Source organism: Adiantum capillus-veneris, chromosome 2 (genome assembly GCF_014529385.1).
Source record: "Adiantum capillus-veneris isolate H3 chromosome 2, ASM1452938v2, whole genome shotgun sequence".
Taxonomy (NCBI): Eukaryota; Viridiplantae; Streptophyta; class Polypodiopsida; order Polypodiales; family Pteridaceae; genus Adiantum; species Adiantum capillus-veneris.
Genome location: NC_140932.1, coordinates 22,315,744 through 22,332,098, shown reverse-complemented (window position 1 = coordinate 22,332,098; position 16,355 = coordinate 22,315,744). Strand labels below are relative to the sequence as shown.

The following is a 16,355-nucleotide window of genomic DNA, read 5'->3' as shown; positions in this document are numbered from 1 at the left end:
CATTGCATCAGTCATATCCAGTTCTTACCAATGTTCATTACGGCAAAACGCTAATGCTAATCAGAGCATTGTGGTCAAACTATGGCTATGGTTTGCATGATAGCAATCGCTTGCATTTAGATACGAATAAAATGTTATAAACTATGACCTGGTAGCTTATAAACTATGACATGGTAGCTTATAAACGTGCATCTCTGCGAGAAGTGATTAGTGAATAATCTTTGATTGTTCAAGTGCGCTGAGCGCATTTGAAAAACAATCAAAGACATCCCAAACGTTTTTGCAGTCTGTCCACCTTGGAAAGGCGCCATGGAGCAGCGAAGGGTTGTCCGACATTAGGTTTTACTTGTGACCTTCTTCCATTGTCTTGATGCCTTGATGACTTGGAGGTTTGATGCCGATGAAAATGAGCTTGGGTCTTTGAGTGTTTGATGATCTATGTTTTTTAGTCATAGTTTTCTTTTGCTCGTACCGATGCATCTATTGCCAACTGTAGGAATTTGAATGGGCCGGCTAGAATGGACCAGTTCTCAAAATTGCACCCTAACTCAAAAAGCCGCCCTGTTTTAATTATATTTACAGTGGAGCCGCCATGTTTTAACTATAGTGGAGATGGAGTTCTCTAAAAGCCACCTTGTTTTAACTATATTTACAGTGGAGCCGCCTTTTCCGTGATGACGGGTCAGCCTTGACTTTGTGACAGGCACTTGTGTGTGGGGGGCAATGACTTTGTGACAATCACTTGTGTGTGTGGGCCAATGGTCTTGAACGACTTGCCAAGCACTGTGTGGTTAGCTTTGGTATTGTCGTGTTATACTAACTAGATGTCATGGATGACAAGGTCAGTTTGCATGAAAGCTAAATGTTGCTTAGTTGTTGAATCCGAACTTCCAATGGTTAAAAAGAGGAAAATTTTCCAGGCTGCTAGCAGAGCAGGTAGCTCAAGGACTTCCGCAAGAAGGGGTGATTTTCTCAGTACACTAGATCAAGCTACCACATCCCTCCAAGGAAGCAGTCCTGACCACGAAGCTGAAGTGTCCCCAGAGAAGCATGCCGACACTATTGATCTTGTCATGGAAGAGATTCCTAACCTTGACCAAGTTGTGGGTGTTGTTGTTGGAACTGAAGATGGCTCAGGGGATCAGGATGAATTTGCCAAAGAAGTCCAAGAATTAGTAGCTGCCAGTGTAGCTGGGCCTGACCAGGTGGATGACGATGGTCAGTCTGAGAGTGTCTCCACCCAGACCACTACCTTAGACCCGGCTACCATAGGAAAGAAAAAGATAGAGATCTATGGAAAAATTTTGGAAACTTCAATGCCACGGCATTTTTGGAGAGGATCAAAGTGAAGCACGTCCAACCACCCCCTATGGTCCCACTGTGCAGAATGCTTCCAACCAAGGCAATTAGGAAGATTAGCCCACTTACAGAGAGGACTGTGTCAAGGAGCTTCAAGAAAATGGGTGGCTATATTCCTAGCAAAGGGGCCTTCACCGTCAGTATCTATGATTTGGAGGGAGAACAGACTTTGTTAATAGATGCAATGCATGAGAGCTGGGATGAGAGCTGGGATGATGGGTGGAAGGAATTGAACGAGAGGTACGAGGAGGAATTGCTTCAGAGCGAGGAGTGGGGTCCCTATCTTACAGGCAGAATGTTGCATATCTTGGATGGAAACAACAGACATCGATCATGGATGGCTTGCATAGCTGATTGTAAAACTTGTATTGATTTTGTCCTCAGCACAATCCTCTGGAATAAGCAAGCACTGTAGTGTTTTATGCAATTTTCTAGAGTTTAGGAAGCAACATGTTGGATAATTACTTTTCTCCCTGTCACGCTTAAACAAGTAAGCTCCATTGGTCTTTACTGTGAATGAATTGCCATTAATAAATTTACTGTGAATGAACTGCCATTAATAAATTTCTTTTTCTTTGATGTTTGTCTGACATAGGATAAACGAGTTTGCCTTTGTGCCAACCACATTTGGGGATAGACTCTTCCAGCTTAGGAAGCTAGGTGAGTCTAACAAGAGCACACTTTTGTCCTACCTGGAAGAAGAGGACAAAGCATGGGTGGAATCAGAGATGAGGATTCAAGGTGGTCGGGGTAAGAAGAGCTGGCTTTCATTGCCCATTCAAATCATGACCTGGCTAATCTTCAAGGATGACATGGAACAAAAAATTGAAGAGCAGTCAAAGGGGCTTCTTATTGATGACAAAGGTAGCCGTGACAAGATTATAAGGAACGTGAAGACACTTTATCAAGGTAAGACATCAAAGTTTGCAAGGATTGTAGACCCAAGCAATGGGGAGCAGTATTGGAATGCTGTGTTGTCACTGCCTTGGCGTGAGCCATCCACCCACATTGCCACTAAGGAGAAATTGAACATGATAAGATCATCAATGATTACCGATGCTAATAAAGCTCGGATTGTGTGCATGCTGGACAACCACAATGCAAACCAGAGAACTTTGGAGGGACTCCCAAATGACAAAGCTAAGGTTCGTGATTGGCTGCATATGTATTTCTTTTGGTTGCAATTGGCAGACCATGGTCGTATACTCATACAAGAGATAAGGGAAGTCGATCATGTGCCTCCATCTCCTGAATCTCGTTGGAACTCATACGTACAGCTATGTAGAATGAGGTTCTTTCGAAAGGCTTTCAAGACTAATGAGGGGGGAATAAAGTTTTCTAATGAGCCTGATCTTCAGCCCGGCCTGAAGACATCTAAAACACGGGTGCTTTACAGGTGCAACTCCTTTCTTTTGTTGTTTCTTCCATTTACTATATTGGTGTAGAGGCTCATTTCATCTATTTGATCTCTTGTAGATGGCTCCGAAAAGAGCATGCTGAGAAACATATAGCAAAAATACCTGCCATGGAGTACGTTTGGAAATAGGAGGACCAGCCGGTTTACATGTACCAAGATGTAAAACTTGGTAGTGTAAGTATAGCTCTTTGATGATTCAATGAGCTCCTCTTGCAAATAATGTTGTCATGGCCCATGACAAGTGCACATTTAATGTAGCATCTGAGTGAGGTGGAGATAAGGCACTGCCCTTGGTGGCTGGACTCGCTTGGTCAATGGGCACCAGAGAAGGAATTAGAGTTGTATGACTTGCACAAGACACAATTGCAAATGGGGACAACAAAACATCAAGAGCAAGGGGGGGACTCAATATCTCACTTTGCCTCCACTTTGTCAGCAGTATCTAGGAGTAGTGGCAAGAGGCCTTTAATGCCAGTTGTTGGGGTATAGGCGCCTGTGCCTTGCCCGGCCGCCCAGAGTCTGGGCGCCCACTGACTTGTATACCTTATACATAGCATAAGTGTATAGGGGGCTTCTCACTCTTGGAGTCTCCCCACCCACATCGCGTGTGTGTCTCCTTCTCTCTCTCTCTCTCTCACTCTCCGTCTGTGGTGCTCCCCGATCCCCTTCAATTGGTATCAGAGCTATGGTGACCGAGGGGAGCACGACGGCTTTGAGAGCTTCGAGGCGATAGCTCGCTCGCTCTCGACGGTGGAGTTTCACGGAGAGATATTTTAGCTTGAGGAGCATTGTCTTTGGAGCTTAGGAGCTTGGTGTGGTCAAGCTTGGTCGAGGAGGCGGTTGCGGCTTCCTTGGTGAGAGGAGCTTTTGAGCTCAGTGGAGCTCGTTAGAGAAGTGCTCGGTGGAGGAGAGCTTGACATTCGAGTGCTTGGATGCTGTTGTGGCAGAGCTCTTGTGTTGAAGCTTGCATTGAGAGGACATTGCATCACGCAGAGTGGAGGAGGAGCAGGTTCAAGACTGTGTGCAGCTCGTTTTTGCCATTTTCGGGCTCTAAAACGCAATTTTTTGTGTAGCTCCATCATACAGAGTCAGATCTACATGATCTAGGAGTCTAGGTCAGGGTTTTGGCACGCTCCGGACACGATGGTGATGTCTATTTGCTGAAATTATGCTTTGAATTACAGCAGGTACAGCAGCAGGTTTATTTGTGCACTTTTGGGTCCCAAAAACATTGTTTTTGGTATATCTCACACACACAGAGTATTTTCTGCAGCAACCAACAAATTCATAGGTGTACACAGGTTTTTGGATATGCATTTGTCCAGAGAGCCACTCATGCGAGAGTGAGCTATGTTGCCATGGTCTTGGCGGTTTATGTATGCCATATATGGATTTGTGTATTTGTTTGTGGCTGAGATTATTTGAGATTTGGCTCAATTTATAGAAGAAATCTGTTGGATTTTATCCAGGTTCTTGCCATAGCTTCTACGTATCTGTAGGTTGCTCTTTGACAATTTAGTGGTTGAGTTTACTCCCACTTTGACAGGTGATTTTCAGTCATCATTTGGTTGGAGTTTGGAGTCACTTGTGTATGCCCTTGTGTGCCGTATTTCGTATTGCGCATAGCGACAGATCTTGCAAGGTTTTGCGAAATGTTTCTATAGTTATCTGGCAGACATTTGGTCATCGATTGAAAGGTATTTTGGCAGAAATCATCACTCACATGTACGTCATTTGAAGTGCCGTTGAGTGGTACTCCGGCAAGAGCGGGTATGCTCATATGTATGACTTTGTGAGGTGATTCCGGTCGAGTTTATTCCCGGATTGGCCATTGTGGCATATATTATTGTCTCTTTGAGGTTTATTGTTGAGATTTTGCTCCAGTTACTAAGGAGACTCTACCAAAATTTTGTCAGATATTTATGCGCGATTAAGTCATATTGACTTGTGATTTTGTGCAAGGTTTTGCACAGTTATTGGTACAACTTTGCATCAGGTTTTGAGCCATATTTGCAGACTTTTGTTGATGCGATTCGAGCCAGTTTAGGGCTGATTTAGTTGACATTTGCTACTCATTGTTGGTTGCTCTTTTGCGAGCATTATGGCTGATTTTTCATTTGACTTCCAGCGTTATGGTCTGACACAGTTTGATGGTGCAGATTTTGTTGCTTGGAAGGAGCATATGCTTGTTGCATTGGCGGATTTGGGGCAGGATAAACCCTTGTGTGGTTTATCGGCGAAGCCCAAGTCTATGTGTGATGATGATTGGCAGGATCTTGATGAGTTAGTAATGTCTACGATTTGTTTGCATCTGGTTGAGTCTGTTGACTGGCAGGTCTCGAGAGAGACTACAACTCATGCTTTATGGCAGAGTTTACATGCTATGTACGCGACATCCATGTCTACTCGGGAGTCTAGTCCCACTTCTATGTCCATGGGAGAGATTGGTCCCACACGCAAGTCTCGACGGCATAGAGACTTGACATGTTGGCATTGTGGACATAGAGGGCACATTAGGCGTCGATGTTTCAGGCGTTTGAGACAACGGAGGCGACAGATGTGTGATGCAGATTTGGGCATGACAGATGCTAGTGAGATCAGTACAGTGGTTATTGAGTATGCTTGTGACGGCGATGTCACATTTACATCTAGCTTGTCTTCAGACGATCTTATGTCTACGGATTGCATATCGGATTGCACATTTTCTTCACATTGGTTACTAGATTCAGATGCTACTTTCCATGTCACGTCGCATCGTGAGTGGTTTAACACGTTTTCTAGTGGGAGACTTGGTTGTGTGCACATGGCTAATGGTGCTGTGTATGACATTGAGGGTACAGGAGACGTATGTTTGTCCTTGCCAAGTGGTATGAGATTTACCCTGCGTCATGTGTGTTATGTGCCAAATCTGAGACGGGATTTGATCTCAGTCATACAGTTACGGGATAGTGGATGTCGGGTATCGCTGCTTGAGCGATCTTTTGCGTTGCATTTGGATTCGCTAGTGATTGCGAGAGGTGCCAGGAGTGGTACAGGTTACCCATTGCATGTGGATCACGCGAGAGACGGTGTTGACTCAGTGATCATGCAGCCAGGTAGACAGCGAGAGAGCAGGCGAGTCTCTTTTGCTCATGGGTTGCAGGGTACTTTGCATGGAGTGCAGAGTAGTGAGCTCGTTGTGTACACAGTTGGGGCACGACTTGAGCAGTCACACAGAGAGGTGACAGAGTTAGACATGCATGCTTTGCTAGTGACTGAGCAAAGCAGAGAGTCAGTTGTGCGAGATACTTCTATGCAGGATAGACAGGTAGAGCGGTCTTGCTCTAGTGAGTCACGACAGGAGGACGTTGTGCAAGAGTCTATGCATACGGAGTTAGAGCATGAGAGCTCTAGTGAGTCACAGCAGATTGAGTGGTCATGTTTGCAGTGGATGATTTCAGAGGAGACTGAGATGTCAGCGATTATGCAGTCATTCCTTTCTATGCTCGACAGTGAGCATGGGGATATAGTTGTGCAGGATATGTCTTCCAGCAGACACCTAGAGCAGCTGGTTTGCTATGAGGTTGCACGACAGGTTGATGCGTCTTTTGTGGACAGTCAAGAGATGCATGTGGCTGACACACCTTGTCAGTCAGAGATGCCTATTGCCAGGGATATATATGTTGATGCATGCTCCGTAGAGCTAGCAGGGCCTGCTAGCATTGCATCGGCATTCGGTGGTCTCATGTATGAGATGCTGATCTTGAGACTGGATATCGCAGCTGTAGTGGGAGCATTTGCAGTTGGGGTTGTCAGTCGTTTGTTGACTGATGATGGCATAGTGCACGAGGGAGATATGCAGGTATTGCATACATACTTGCAGTGCGTGTGTGGTACGTCTAGTGATGTATGGACTTACACGGGAGCAGGACATCCGGATGCACACGATCACAGCCAGCCAGTGGGCATCGGTTGAGAGCGGTTTTCTCTCACCTTTTGTAGTCTTTAGACTAGGTTCCCTTGCTTAAAGGCACAGTCGCCTTTAAGTGGGAGGTTGTTGGGGTATAGGCGCCTGTGCCTTGCCCGGCCGCCCAGAGTCTGGGCGCCCACTGACTTGTATACCTTATACATAGCATAAGTGTATAGGGGGCTGCTCACTCTTGGAGTCTCCCCACCCACATCGCGTGTGTGTCTCCTTCTCTCTCTCTCTCACTCTCCGTCTGTGGTGCTCCCCGATCCCCTTCACCAGTAAACCTCGGCAAAGAAATAGTTAATAAATACTTGGCGGCACAACAGCAGTTTGAAAGGGAAAGGACAACCACCTTAGGAGCATCCAGTAGCAAGGGCACTTATGTTCCACCTGAATTGAAACCAGCAACAGGTAAGGCTAAAAGATAGAAATGTCTTTGGCACTATCAAATACGTGTCGGCGCCTAAAAGAAGAGTTGTGTGCAGGTACTATGTTTTTCTTTCATGTTCAGGCGGAGGACTTGTGGAAGGCAATGACTAACCCAATCGAGAGTGAGGAGCTGACCTGTAGTGTATCTGAGGCACTGACTATTGTCTGCAGCGTAGGGAGGATTAAAGGGAAGAAAGTAGACAATTGTGGTAATCTAATAATTGTTGACTTTCCTTCTAATGTAGCAGTGGAAGGATTTTCCCAGAAGAAGGTTCCGAGGTGGAACAAGCTTGGCCCAATGACATTTGAGAGCACTTTCAAGCTGGCAAGCCTCTACCTTTTTGACTTGGGATATCTAGTTTGCTTGTATCCACTGGAGGAAGGAGTGTCTATTGAGCGCATAGCCACAAGATTGGGGTTTGCAATGTTCCGACGACAGATTGTCCATTGCACTCCACCAATTGGAACCAAAATCGGGCACATTGTCATGCATGTGAGTCTCCCTCCATTTGGTTTGGGTTGTTGTTTGTGGCCAAGTATTGAGTGATATATCTTCTTATGATTTGGAGTGGTTGTGCTTTTAGGTGTCTTGTTTAATGCTATCGGTCTTTGTGAGATCATCCACCCCAATCACAACTCTTGATGTACATGAGGACCAGCTAGCAAAGATGGACCTGGGGGAGGGTTTTCAATCAGCAAAGGAAATAATATATGATGTGTAGGAGCCTAATTGATGCTTTGAATCTATGCATAGGACATTTAATCTTGAAAGAATGTGCATGAAGGTAACAATGTGTAATTTTATGGCTGCTCTATCATGCAGGGTTCCCCTTGCGCAAGGCAAAGCCTTGGCGAGGTGGGACTCAGTGTGGCAAGAAGTTGGCAAAGTACATAATATCCTTGTTTAGTTGCATTGAAGACATAGTGCTCGACCTCTTTGCAGGCACGGGAACGTTTGGGTTGGCTGCTGCCTTCATGGGTCGCCATGTTTTGATGTTTGAAGGAGACGACCGGATCTATTCTAGACTCCTTCTTCCTTATCAGAGTATTGAATTGTAGTTGACATGTTGGAAATGTTTTTCATTGGTACATGGTTGAAATTGTTGTGTACACATAAGGCTATATGCACCGGATTTGTTCTAGACTCCTTCCTTATCGGAGTATTGAACTATAGCTGACATGCTGTATGTTTTGCATTGGTGTTTGGTTGAAATTTTGTGTTCACATAAGACTATATGCAGATTGCTGTGTTCGAGATAATCTCTACATTTTGTTGTAAGGTTTTATTGAGTCTACTTTGTGCATCAGGTTGAGAATTTTTTTGAAAATTTTAGTATTCTACATCAGGTTGCTCAAGGTTAATTCAATTAGTTTCCTGCTGAATAGTGAAGTGAAGTTGAGCGTGAAGTGTTCTCTGTCATCATTGATGAATCCTAGCCCTCAAGCTCCAGAAGATGTGGTTTGTACATTGAATCTAGTTTCTAAGGGATCTCTTTAGTGTGAAATTGGATTCTTCTTTTTCATATCGCCAGCTTTGTCCAATTAATGCTTACATGTCGTAACAACGCCTCCAACAAGAAGAGAAGTGGGCTTGTAAAGGTGCAAGATTCCCGAGCTTTACATCAATTGGGATAGTTTAAGTGGGACTTGAACCCCAATCTTGAGGATGCATGGTGTGTGTGAGTGGGGCATGTTTCCTCGCTAGGAAACTTGATAAGAAAAACAATGCATTGTGAAACAAGTAGCGGGATTGCCCAAAAGTTAAACATTTGTTCTTAGATACATTATCGACAGTTTACGATATGAGTAAAAGATTGATGTAATTGGAGAAGCTATGGCCATGGGTGCTTTTCAAACCTGTGTATGGCATTGGAAAATGAGAAAATTATCGAACAAAATTTCTTTAGAAGATATAGCTGGGAAGGTTAGGGCTAGCAAAATGCAGAGATTATCTCAAACATAGCACATGAAAATTGAGTCTACTTTGTGCATCAGGTTGAATTTTTTTTTGAAAATTGTAATGTTATGCGTCAGGTTGCTCAAGGTTAATTCAATTAGTTTCCTGCTGAACAGTGGTGTGGCTATTTGAAGCATCAAGCTGTAGCTCCTTTTTTATGAAAATGGGTCACGATTAGAGGCTCGCTAATGCCTGCATACATGCATATTCTTGTCAATGCAGAACCTGGCCCTTCATCCAACGATGGCTGGGGGAACATTAGCTTCCTATCCTCACTCAGGAAGCAGAAGGAATTGACTGGACTTGTCCTTTCCTCACCCCTTCACTAAGACTCGAGAAAAATAAAATACTACCTGACAAAACATCACAAACCAAACACTAGCTATTAAACTTCAGCCGACTCCTACATGTTTGTCGATTATGTAGTCAACCTTACCTGTCTCAATTGTGGAACCTCACACTACGACTGATTGTTGTACAAATTCCAGTTGTTTCTCCTCCATAAAATGCATTTGGCCTTTTGATTTCTCGCACTTTTCCTTTGCACTGAATGACAGTCTTTTGATGTTTTAACTACAAGACAAATTACTTCATATGATCTTCCTTTGCTGCCTTCTTTGAAACTTTGATCCGTTTTGCTGCCCGCCCAACACCCGTTATCTCAAACTAGAAAGAATATTTGGATCAGCAAGAATATTCATAAATTCGGATCAAAAAGAATATTTGCAATTGGATTATAAATTCGTGCAACCCCACTTCCACAAGGATACAAACCCGCAACCCGACCTTTGCCAACAAAGTGCAAAATCATCTCTCTGTTTTGCATACACACTACAGGGAAACAAACAGAGAAAGTTCAGGGTTTGTTTTTTTGGGGGGTTTGCTATACTTTGGGCACTTTTACCTTTGGTTTAACCAATTATTCATGGACTTGTCAATTTGTCTCTTTACATTGTGTGGATGATGTCTTGCACTATAACACCCTCTATGACACCAAATCTTGTATGCTAACTGCTCACCTATTTTATTGTTGTCGTAAAAAGTGATTTGCACTCTGCTCCTTGCTTACTTCATGTGGCTCGCTTCATACTCACACCCCTTCTTTTTCTCAATGACTTGATGGACACTAGGCTTAGATATCCATAATTGATTATTTTCGTCGTAGAAACCTTGCTTTGTAATTGATGACAAGGTATCCATCTGTAAATTGCAGCAGCCTTGGTTGCAATTGGCTTCTGTTGGTTTTTGGTTATCATGCTTGCCTTTGGGTAGAAGCTTGTGATACATGATTTTTCTTGGTTGTTCCAGATTGAGCTACAATTTTTGGTAACCATATTTGAGTGTTACCTTCATAAAATCCTTTGCTTTGAGTAGCTTCACTAGAATCATTCAATGCTTCACCTATTTGTGTTGGGTAGCTTTGCTTGGTTCTGAATTTGGTACCCAAACTTGTCACATTATTTCTTGGTTTGATGTTTGCTTTTGCCTTTTATGGTAGTTCTTTCTCGTGATTGAGTTATTTGTCTTGCGTTTATAGCCTGTCTTGCTCTTTGTAGAACTCTTTGGTTGAGGCGAGTAGATCCAGGCTGTTACTTTAGGCTTTTTGGCCCAAAAATTAGCGTTTCCTTGGAATTAGCCCCGAGAAATGATTGATTCATTTGATGCTACCCACCCTATCACTTTTTGTTGTTGCGGTTGAACTTGTGCTTCACAAACTAGGTCTTTGACTTGGATCTGTTGACTTGGATCTGCTCTTTGGATACTAACACTTGGTTGATTCTCTTTGGCTCCTTTTGGATGCTTTTTTGTGATGGAAACTTTGGTTGATAGACTTTTTGATTTGGTTTCCATAGCATTGTCGATGGTGTGGCTCTTGATGTAGAGGCTTCACGGGAATTTTGATGGAGGCTCGTTGAAGGTACCAAAAAGGACACTTTGGTGTCCTTTTTACGAGTTTTTATAAAAATTCTAGCCGCTCGATGGTAGTTCATTTGACCACTAGCTTTGAAGGGAGTGTTATATACAAGATAGGGGTTAGAGAAAAAATAGTAGACTCTGTTGGGTTAAAGGCCCGTGTGCCCGGATGCCCGTTGTTCAGCCACCCATGTACAGCCATTCATTTACTCATTCATAAAAACTATACTCATAACTACACATTGTAGTGTGAGTACCGCCCCGCCACACACTGCGTCTATCTCCTTCTTCGTGCTGGCTCTCTGTGTGTGTGCTCTCCGATCCCAACAAGTGGTATCAGAGCTTGGTAGTGAGAGCATTGAGAGCTTCATCATCATTGTTGAGTGTGTTGAAACTTGCTGCTGTTTCATTGCCGTTTTTCGGTTTCGCGCACGCGCGCATTTCCAAAGAGCAGAAGGTTTTTCTGAGCTTGGCATTGGAAGGTTCAACACTCTGCGAGTATTTTCAGTAGGTTTCCTGGGGTTTAACCCCCCTTTCGGAGCCATTCGTGCCATTAGAAATCCCATCCGAGCTACAGACTAGGAGCTACGTTTTTCATCTCTCTTTGGTAGTTTTCTGCTGCCAGAGCTTCCATAGCCATTACAGGTGCCATTGTTGTAGTGTCTTCCACTTACTTGAGCCCACAGCTCATTTGAGAGTGTGTAGCCTCTTCTTGGAGTGGCCTCATACACACAGATAGAGTGGGAGTTTGGCGACATTGTCTTCTTCGACTACAGGTACAGGTACAGGTGCAGGTACAGGTACAGGTACGGGTACAGGTTACAGGTTACAGGGAGCTTTGGATACAGGTTTCTTTTGTGGTTACAAAACATGTATTTTGACTGTGGGACAGCCATGCATATGGTTGTGGTTTGAGTGGGAGCTTCTACTCTTCTGGGCAGTCTGTTTATGCGTGTTCTTGAGCTACAGGTTTACATCATCTATGTATGTTGATGGATGTGGATATGGCAGTTTGACAGACACTCTTTATGCATGATATTGTGGAGATTTGGTTCACTTATACATAGAGCGGGTTTGCTCTTGCTTGCAGTGTTGCGGTTTGAGTACGGACAGGTACTTGGTTGACAGTAGAGATTGGACTTCGCTGAGCTTGTGCATTGGTTATATGCTCACTTGGATCCATTTATGCTCACGGATTTGTGTAAGCTTGGTCAGCTTATGTCTCTATTGTGGTTATTCAGACATGGAGTATGTTTATGCCTCTATGACAGCTCATTGTTGATGCATTTTGTGGCACAGTTTGCCTAGGCCGCTTGAGTTACAGGTGTCACGGGTTTATGCATTTGTTTGTGGATTTCTACGTACGTTTTTTGACCATATTATGGGCTGATTTATACTCTATGCATTTGCTCTTTGATTGAGCAGCAGGTTTTGTCAGATTTGCAACACTACTTTGTTGTGGCAGTTTGTTGGTTGGTTAAAGGTTTCTCATTGATGCATTCTTGTTGTAATGGGCACTAAAGAGGACACAGTTTTCAATATTGAGAAGTTGGATGGTGCTAACTTCTCATATTGGAAAGATCAGATTTGGGATGTCTTGGTGCAGAAGAAACAGATTCGACCTCTAAAGTTGCAGGGAGTTAAGCCAGAGAACATGGAGAGGGATGATTGGGAGGAGTTGGATGAGATGTGCAGATCTACCATTAGGCTTTCCCTTTCAAAGTCTGTTTATTACAATGTGAAAGATGCACAGGGTGGAGCTTATCAGCTATGGCAGCGGATTTGCGATATGTATGATAAGCATTCGGCTGCTTCTATGGTGTATTGGATTAAAAAGCTTATTGATTTGCGAATGGAGGAAGGTGCTTCCATGAATGCGCATTTGAATGAGTTCAATACAATTTTCAGCCAACTTGCTATGCAGGAAATTACGTTTGAGGAAAATGTAAAAGCTATGTTTTTACTTGTCACGTTGCCTGAGTCATGGGACACATTTAGGACAGCCATAAGTAACTCGGTTCCTGCGAATGAGTTGACACGTACTAATGTGGAGTCTAGTCTTCTCACGGAAGAGATTAATCGAAAGAATAATGCAGGTAATAAGTCTTCTAGTGCAATGGTTGTCAGAGGCAGGACTATGGACAAGTATAAGTCCAACAGGGGTAAATCTAGAAGCAGGTCCCGTGCAGGCACAAGTAAAAAGGATGTGGAATGTTTCCATTGTGGTAGAAAAGGCCATTTCAAAAAGGATTGCTACAAGTGGAAAAGGGAAAATGGAGATGGTAAGAAGAAAGACCATGATGCTAAGGACAAGCCTAAATCCAATGTCAAGGTTGAGGAGTTAAATGCAACACAGGGAGAGTGTAGCTCTCAAGATGACCATGTATGTGCTCCGACTAGTGCTACTAGTGAAGAGCTTGGTGATGTGTTGCTTGCATCCTATTTTGATGACGCTTTTCTTCTCACTCATGAGCGTAGTATGCCTATGGATTGGGTCATTGACAGTGGTGCTTCTTTTCACGGTACGCCTCATAGGTCGTGGTTTCATGACTATGATGCTTCGAGCACAGGTACTGTCAGGATTGCCGATGGGCGTTCTATGCAGATTCATGGCATTGGGGATATTCATTTGGCTATGCCAAACTCTACTACGTTTGTCTTGCAGCGTGTGCGTCATGTGCCGGCTCTTGCAAAAATCTTGATTAGTGTGGGTCAGTTGGATTCACTTGGTTTCAATGTATCTTTTGGTGATGGAGGTTGGAAGATCACTAATTGCAGCCTTGTTTTGGTTAAAGGTGCTAAGAGGAATACATTGTATTCCCTTTGTGTAGCTAGTGTGGCTGATCACATTGTGGGGATCACTGAGCAACCTCCTGCTTCTTTATGGCATCAGCGTTTGGGGCATATGTCACTAAAAGGTATGAAGTTGTTGGCACGTGCGGATTACATTCCCGTTTCAGATTTTGGTGGTTTTGAGTTTTGTGAGCATTGCCTTTATGGTCGACATGCTCGGTCTTCTCATAAGAAAAATGTTCCACACAGATCTTTGGAAAAGCTAGCTTTGGTGCATAGTGATGTATGTGGGCCGATGCCCAATGCTTCTCTTGGAGGTGCTATGTACTTTGTTACGTTCATTGATGATGCTAGCAGGAAGGTATGGGCATACCCCATTCGTAAGAAGGATATGGTGTTTGATATATTTAAGCAATGGTTGGCTCTTGTTGAGAACCAATCAGGTTGTAAGTTGAAGTGCTTACGTACGGACAATGGGGGTGAATTTATGTCTCATGCTTTCACAACATTATGTGTTGAGAAGGGTATACGGCGCGAGCTTAGTGCTCCCTATACACCTCCTCAAAATGGTGTGGCAGAGCGCATGAACAGGACTATACAGGAAAAAGTCCGTAGTATGCTTTCTATGGCTGGTTTGTCAAATGGATTTTGGGCTGAAGCTGTTGCCACTTCTGTGCATTTGATAAATCGTTCACCTAGTGTTCCTTTGGGCTTCAAAGTGCCTGAAGAGGTATGGACAGGTTTGACACCTTCGTATGGTCACCTTCGTGTTTTTGGCTGTGAAGCTTATGTACATGTACCTAAGGCAAAACGCAGCAAATTGGATCCAAAGAGCAAGAGATGTATCTTCTTGGGTTATGGTAGCTCTGGTGAGATGGGTTATCGATTGTGGGATCCTATTGACAGGAAGATTGTGCGCAGCCATGATGTTGTTTTTCATGAGGACTCTATGTATAGAGCATCACCGCGAACGGTTGAGGTTCGGCGTGTGATATTTGAGGAGGATGGACATCGGTATGATGGTCCCATGGCTGCTCGTGGGTAGCCCATTGACCCTCAAGTGGGAGATCAGCCCTTGTTGGGAGATCATGTAGATGTGGGACAGCCAGATCAGCCCTTGTTGGGAGATCATGTAGATGTGGGACAGCCAGATGCACCTCCTGCACAGTCATTGAGGCGTTCAGAGCGGCGTGCAAGACAGCCTCAGCGTTTTGTGCCTTCTATGGATTATGTATTGTTGATTGATTGCGGGGAGCCATCATGTTATGATGAGGCCATGTCTAGTGTTGACAATCTCAAGTGGGAGCAGGCTATGCAGTCAGAGATGGATTCGTTGATCCAAAATGAAACCTGGGAGCTTACTCCTTTGCCAAAGGGTAAGAAGGCACTACCATGCAAGTGGGTTTACAAGATAAAACTGTGTTCAATGGATGCAAAGCCTAGGTACAAAGCAAGGCTTGTGGCTAAAGGATTCAAGCAACAGAAGGGCATTGATTTTGACGAGATCTTCTCCCCAGTGGTGAAGATGTCTACTTTGCGTATGTTGTTTGCTTTGGTAGCTACAGAAGACATGGAGTTGAAGCAAATGGATGTAAAAACAGCTTTCTTACATCCGGACTTGCACGAGGATTTGTACATGGAGCAACCAAGTGGGTTTGTTATTCATGGTTCAAAGAAGATGGTATGCCGGCTTCTTAAGACCTTGTATGGGCTGAAGCAATCATCTCGTGAATGGTATCGTAAGTTTGATGCATTCATGAGTTCATTGGGCTATGTACGCAGTTATGAGGACCCATGCCTCTATACTAGCAAGGCTGCAGATGGTAGTCTTATTGTTTTGGTTTTGTATGTGGATGACATGCTGATCGCAGGGAAGTGTATTTCTGATGTGGATGCCTTGAAACATAGGCTACATGAGACCTTTTCATATTTTGGGTATGCGGATCACTCGTGATCGTTCTCGCAAGATGCTCTTTCTTAGTCAGAAAGAGTACATTGACAGGGTGCTTGAGCGTTTTCATATGGAAGGGGGGAAGGCCATTAGTACCCCGTTGCCTCCATATGTAAAACTCAGCCATGATGACTGCCCTCAGACAGATTTGGAGACTACAAAGATGTCTCAGATTCCCTATGCGTCAGCTGTTGGTTCCTTGATGTATGCCATGGTGGCTACGCGTCCAGATCTTGCTCATGCAGTTGGTGTGGTTAGCAGGTACATGTCTAACCCGGGCAAGCATCATTGGGATGCAGTGAGAGGTATTCTCAGATACTTGAGAGGGACTTCAGAGTTGTCCCTATGTTATGGTGAGAAGGATATGTCTGTTTGCGGATATACAGATTCAGACTATGCAGGGTCAGTGGACTCGAGGAAGTCTACTAGCGGCTATGTGTTCACAGTTGCAGGTGGACCGGTTTCGTGGGCATCACGTTTACAGCCATGCGTTGCTTTGAGCACTACAGAGGCTGAATATATGGCTGCCACTGAGGCTGCCAAGGAGGCCGTATGGCTCTCACGACTAGTGGGAGATCTTGGTATG

The 16,355-nt window shown here is 44.1% G+C and overlaps 1 pseudogene; it reads left to right on the top strand.

The window, feature by feature from the left end:
• The first annotated feature begins 824 nt into the window (after positions 1–824).
• LOC147462496 (uncharacterized) lies at positions 825–7,876 on the top strand (annotated as a pseudogene).
• The last annotated feature ends 8,479 nt before the right edge of the window (positions 7,877–16,355 follow it).